The 5,556-nt window shown below is 51.2% G+C and overlaps 1 long non-coding RNA gene across 6 annotated transcripts in view; it reads right to left on the reverse strand.

The window, feature by feature from the left end:
- Nucleotides 1–5,556, reverse strand: part of LOC105854388 — a 29,986-nt gene that overhangs the window by 2,873 nt on the left and 21,557 nt on the right. For 4 of the 6 annotated variants that reach the window (XR_001146068.1, XR_001146066.1, XR_001146067.1 and 1 more), the window contains 7 exons: nucleotides 4,977–5,107; nucleotides 4,133–4,267; nucleotides 3,368–3,506; nucleotides 2,586–2,727; nucleotides 1,761–1,903; nucleotides 995–1,108; nucleotides 205–327 (listed from right to left, as the gene is read on the reverse strand). This is a non-coding gene — a long non-coding RNA (uncharacterized LOC105854388). The remainder of the gene's footprint in view (nucleotides 1–204; nucleotides 328–994; nucleotides 1,109–1,760; nucleotides 1,904–2,585; nucleotides 2,728–3,367; nucleotides 3,507–4,132; nucleotides 4,268–4,976; nucleotides 5,108–5,556) is intronic. The other 2 variants (XR_001146069.1, XR_001146071.1) reach the window with 1 other exon arrangement.

Raw genomic sequence — 5,556 nt, forward strand, 5'->3', positions numbered from 1 at the left:
AAGATGCTGCAGGCTTTTAGAAATCCAGGCTCACAGGCCAGACCTAGCTCCAAGACCTCCAACATAACACAGGTGGGGAGCTCATCCTCACAGCCAGTGGATGTCCACCCAGTCTGGGACACAGAACCTCATGGCACTGTAGAAGAGTGAGTGGGCCCCCTCCCACCACTGCCACAAAGGCACCTGGTACAGGGGGAAACGTACCACATTTATGGACAAGGTTCATGCCAAGAGACAATCCTTGCACTTGCCACACCTCCAGTCTTCCATAGTAGTAAGGTCTTCCATCCTCCCCACATTGCGAGCCATTCCTCCAAGCCAATTCACCTGAGAGGTGAGGAGAGATCACACATACGCTTGAGAAAGGACGCAGGGCCATATGTGTACATTGCTTGCCCAGAGTTCTGCGCCCTCACCCAGGCCTGTCCCTGAGATATGAGTGACATGTGACGGGGCATACGAGGGCCGGGCTGAGGTTAAAACACAAGACCACACAGAGTGGCCATTTGACTAATGAGACTCTGCTTCACGGGCAGAAACTCACTTGGGTGAAAGGACTGGACTTAGCCCATAGACTCTAAGTAGTTGGTCCCTGGTGTATGCAGGTTTGTGGACAAGGGGTAACTCTACCATGCCTACTATTCTAGGTTGACAGCGTGCTGGACCTCAGATCCGATGAGAACGACGGTAGGGGTTCTCACTCATTTTGTTCAGCTTTTCCAAGGAATGCATTTGAGGGGTGTCATCATCGATCCAAGCACATCTGAGGAGCTGTTGACTTTTAGAAATCCAGGCAGAAGGCCTAAAAGGCCAGACCTAGACTCCAAGACCTCCAACATATCACAGTGGGGAGTTCAGTCTCTCAGCCAGAGAGGAGTACACCCAGTCAGGGACACAGCACCATATGGCACTGTGGAGGAGTGAGTGGGCCTCCTCCCAGGCAGTTCACGGACCACCACTGCCATGCATGCACCTGGTAGTGGGGGTAACTTACCAGATTTATGGACAAGGTTCATGCCAAGAGACACTCCTTGCACTTGTCGCACCTCCAGTCTTCCACAGTAGTAAGGTCTCCCACCTGGCGAGCCATTCCCCCAAGGCAATTCACCTGAGAGGCATGGAGAGATCACACACACGCTTGAGAAAGGACCCAGGGCCACATGAGTATACTGGTGCCCCGGGGTTATGTGCCTCAGCTATCACCCAGCTCTGCCCTGAGATATGAGTGAAGGTATGTGAGAGGGTTTTTAAAGGCCAAGGTTGTGAGACCAAAATGCTGTCCACACAGAGAGGCCACTTGACCATTGCGGCTCTGCTTCGTAGGCATATGGTCATTTGGGTGAAAGAACTAGACTTAATTCACAGCCTCTAAGTAGCTGTCCTTGGCTGGTGCCTGCATGTTTGTAGACAAGGGAACTCCCTTTACCTCCCATCACAGTTCAGACACTGTGCTGGAACTTGGATTCGATGTGAACAAAAGTCGAGGGTTCTCACTCATTTGGTTCAGCTTTTCCATGGAATTCATATGAGAGGTGTCATCATCGATCGGTACACTGCTTTATTATGCTTTAGATTTTAACGCCCAGGTCAAAGAGGCCTCCAGCTTCCAAGATTTGGAGGACCTTTGCCCCAAAAGACAAAGCCCTTCAACATCTAGACTCAACCCCTGCATGCCAATGGGGAAGGATGGAACAATGGTCTCCAAGGCAGTTTGGTACCTGCAAACAGCCCTAGCATCAGGCATGGCAGGAGAGCCTTACCTTTGTGGGTGTTCAGGGCAGGGGCACTTTGCTCTCCTACCCAGAAGCCTGCAGGACTTGCTTGCAATTCTGGTTATCTGAGGGGAGCAAGGTCCTTCCTCCTTGTGTGCAAGGCGAGCATCCATGTCCCACTTCAAATGCACCTGAGGTTTTGAGAGATAACATGCACACTTCAGCAAGTTCCCGGGGACTTCAGGTGTACCAAAAGGTGCCCTGTGGCCTAATGCCTTACCCCACTGATCAGTTTTATCCCTGATTGATACTAGTAGGTCCTGGGATAGTGCTTCCTAGGATAGGGCTATGGAGACCACAAACTGCCACTCCAGGGGCCCACCTGACCAAGGAGCTGTGCTTCACAGGCACCTGCTCACTCCTGAGGTGAAAGGCCTGGCTTGAGGCATGCAGAATGTGATGTACTGGCCTCCTGGTTGGTTCGTACAAGCTTTTGGTTTAGGGAAACTCACTGTTGCCTAACAACTCAACCAAACTCAGTGCCAGACCTCAGATCCGATGAGAACGACGGTAGGGGTTCTCACTCATTTTGTTCAGCTTTTCCAAGGAATGCATTTGAGGGGTGTCATCATCGATCCAGCACAGTTGAGGAGGCTCAGGACGTTTAGAATTCCAAGTGGGCAACCCATCAGGTTAGCCAGGGCCATAAGGCCTCCAGCAGCCTGCAGGTAACAAGCTCAGCACCCCAGCCAGAAGGAGAGTCCGTCCACTCATAGACAATCCCCAAATGACACAGGGAGGCGTGTATGAGCCTCCTGCTAGGCAGTTCTGGGTCACACTGATAAAGGAGCACCCAGGGCAGAGGTAACTTACGGTACATGGGCATCCATGGAAAATCTGCATCCCCCCATAGACACTGTGGCAACACTTGAAGAGTCAGGAGCCACTCTGGACTTGCACAGCACTAAGCACCTCCTCTCTCTGGGCACTGGAGCCTCCCTTCTCCCAACTGCACCTGAGAGGGGTTGAGAGGACATACACACTTTAAAAGTTACCCAAGACCATGATGAGTACCTTAGGTTGGCCCTGGTCAAATGCCCTCCGCTCTCAGCTCTGTCCCTGAGATATGACCAAAGGTGTGTCTGACAGTGCTTTTGAGGGCCAAATGTAGAGACCAAAATCTCAAAGCAGCAATGCGCCCAGTGAAGGTCTGTGTCATGTGTATCTGCTCCCTGTTGGGGTGAAAGCACTGGACCTAAGAACAGAGTCTCAGAGTTCCTGCACAACTGTGGTCATGGGTCAGCTCTCCCTATCACCTACCACCCTAGATCAGCCACTGTGCCGGACCTCAGACCCGATGAGAACGACGGTAGGGGTTCTCACTCATTTTGTTCAGCTTTTCCAAGGAATGCATTTGAGGGGTGTCATCATCGATCTGAGCACAGTTGTGAAGTACAGACTTCTATAATTCAAGATATGCAACTCAGAAGGCCAGCCCAGGACCCTACAGGGCTCCAGCTGCTGAAGGGTGTGGATACCATTGCCCAGAGTGAAAGTCCTTCCAATCTGGGAGCCCATTGGTGGAATAAGCACCTGCACAGCAGGTCTATTACGGGTCAAATCAAACACTTCCCTTGGGCAACATGCCAGCTTACCCTTTGTGAGTATCCGCAGGTACTGCACACTCCTGTCCATACACCTCCTGGACTCTCCAGCATTGTTGGGGATCAGCAGAGAGTCAGGTCTTTCTCTCTGTGCACAAGAACAAGCATCTATTCTTCTTGCCCACTTCACCTGCGAGGTGTGGAAGGGCAAAACCACGCTTCAGAAAGGTAACAGGCACATGACCTTACTGAATGTTTCCCCAGGGCCGAATGTCCTCTACTATCACTCAGCACTGCCCTGGGAATTACATATCTCTGACACTGCCTCCTAGAACTAGGAATTTGGGGACTCACAGCAAACTACAGAGTGCCCACTTGACCAAGGAACAAGCACACTTCTGAAGCCTGCAAAATGTGAAGATTTGGCATCCTGACTGCGTTTGCATGTGTGGTCAAGGGGAATCTCTCTCTCTCTCTCACCTACTCTACTGACCCAAACTCAGTGCTGGACCTCAGATCCGATGAGAACGACGGTAGGGGTTCTCACTCATTTTGTTCAGCTTTTCCAAGGAATGCATTTGAGGGGTGTCATCATCGATCCAAGCACACTCAAATAGGATGTAGACTTTTACAAATTAAGGCAAGAGGCCGTTGGGCCGGGCCAGGTTGGCCAGCCCTCCTGTAGCCCAGCATGTGGGGAGATTACTTCTCAGAAAGAAATTCCTTCTACTCTGGGAGTCAAGCCCCACAGGCCACTGCTAAGGGTCTGGTTCTTTTGAGCTCCCAGAGCTACATTCCAGGCAGTGGGCAGCTTACCTTTTGTGGCATTCCAAGGCCTCAGGGCACTACTGTCATTCACACCTCGAGGGCCCACAACCTCTGGTGGTATCGATGAGCACGGACTTCCTCCTTGTGTGTAAAACAAGCGCCTACTCTACTTGCCAACTGGACCTGAGGTGTTGAGAGAGCATGCACATACTTCAGAAACACACCCAGGACATGATATGCTCCAGTGGTTTCCTGGGGGCTTTATGGCTGGCTTCAGAAAAGCACCCAATGAGCCCTTTTCCTGAGGCGGACAAAAACCCTGTGAGACAATGGCCCCTAGGTCAGGATGCTGGGGGACACACTGCAGCACAAGAGAGTGCCCTTCCACTCAGGAGCTGTGCATCTCAGGGCCCCCTGGCTTGAGGGAAAAGCTCTGGCTTAGAGTTCACATGATGTTAAGCACTGGCCTCCTGCCTGGTATGTGCAGGTATGTAGGGTCAAGGCTTAGCTCTCCCTCTCACCTAATGTCCCAACTCAAAGACAGTACTGGACTTCTGTGAAGATTCAATAAAATAACAGGAGAGAATTTTCACTCATTTTGTTCAGCTTTTCCAAGGGATGCATAGTAGGGTTGTCACCATCAGCCGAGCATATCTGAAGAGACTTCAGGCATTTAAATTGCAGGCAGGTAGCCTGCCTGGCCAGCAGAGGACACCAAGGCCTCCAGCATCTGCAAGTATAGAGTCCAACCACCTAACTAGAGGGAGAGCCCATCGATTCTCAGGACAGTACCTCATAGAGCTATGGAAGGAGTGGATGAGCCTCCTCCAAGTAGTTCTGGCACCAATGGTACTGAGTTTGTACCAGGGGTACGAGGGTTGGAGTAGCTTACCATATGTCAGCATCTCCAGACCAAGTTCAGCCCACAGAGACACTTCTTGAAGACAGCAGCACCTTCAGCCTTCCACAGCAATAAGACCCACTTTCTGGGCATGGGAAGCCTTTTTCTCACACCAACTGCACCTGAGAGGTATTGAGAAGTCACACACATACTTCAGGAGGCATGCAGGACTATATGTGTACCAAAGGTTGCCACAGGTTCTAATGCTCTCTACTTTTTCACTCAGTTCTTCTCTGATATATGACAGAAGTGTGTGACATTGCTGCCCAGGGCGAACATAATGGAGACCAAATGTTGGACACCACAGAGCAACCCACACAACCAGTGAAGCTCTGCTTCCTAGGCACCTGCTCACTGTTGAGGGGAAATCAGTGGACTTAGGGTTGCTGTCTCTGAGTTGCTGCCCCTGGCTGGTGGCTGATGTTTGTGATGAAGGAGAAATTCTCCCTGTGGCCAACTGCTGGATGAAACAGTGCGCTGGACCTCAGATCCGATGAGAACGACGGTAGGGGTTCTCACTCATTTTGTTCAGCTTTTCCAAGGAATGCATTTGAGGGGTGTCATCATCGAT

Source organism: Condylura cristata, unplaced genomic scaffold (assembly GCF_000260355.1).
Source record: "Condylura cristata isolate star-nosed mole 26May11 unplaced genomic scaffold, ConCri1.0 scaffold00035, whole genome shotgun sequence".
In the NCBI taxonomy this organism is placed as follows: domain Eukaryota; kingdom Metazoa; phylum Chordata; class Mammalia; order Eulipotyphla; family Talpidae; genus Condylura; species Condylura cristata.